Source organism: Hyposmocoma kahamanoa, unplaced genomic scaffold (genome assembly GCF_003589595.1).
Source record: "Hyposmocoma kahamanoa isolate Upper Pololo Valley unplaced genomic scaffold, ASM358959v1 64, whole genome shotgun sequence".
Lineage (NCBI taxonomy): Eukaryota > Metazoa > Arthropoda > Insecta > Lepidoptera > Cosmopterigidae > Hyposmocoma > Hyposmocoma kahamanoa.
Genome location: NW_020653852.1, coordinates 22,521,735 through 22,522,176, shown reverse-complemented (window position 1 = coordinate 22,522,176; position 442 = coordinate 22,521,735).

The following is a 442-nucleotide window of genomic DNA, read 5'->3' as shown; positions in this document are numbered from 1 at the left end:
GGAAAGTGACATATCGTCAGTTTATAAATAAATGCGTTACCGTACTATGCACTATGCAGCACCCGAGACAGTTAGGTTAGCTGTAATGTGACAAATCGTCAGTTTATGTTATGTGTAACTTGACAAGTTGTCAGTTTATAAATAAATTTGTTACCGTGCTATGCACTATGCAGCACTTGAGATAGTTGGGTTAGCTGTAAAGTGTCAAATTGTCAGTTTATATATAAATGCGCTACCGTGCTATGCTCTATGCAGCACTTGAGATAGTTAGGTTAGCTGTAAAGTGGCAAATCATCCGTTTATATTGTGTGTAAATTTTCAAGTCGTCAGTTTATAAATAAATGCGTTACCGTGCTATGCACTATGCAGCACTTGAGATAGTTAGGTTAGCTGTAAAGTGGCAAATCATCAGTTTATATTGTGTGTAAATTTTCAAGTCGTC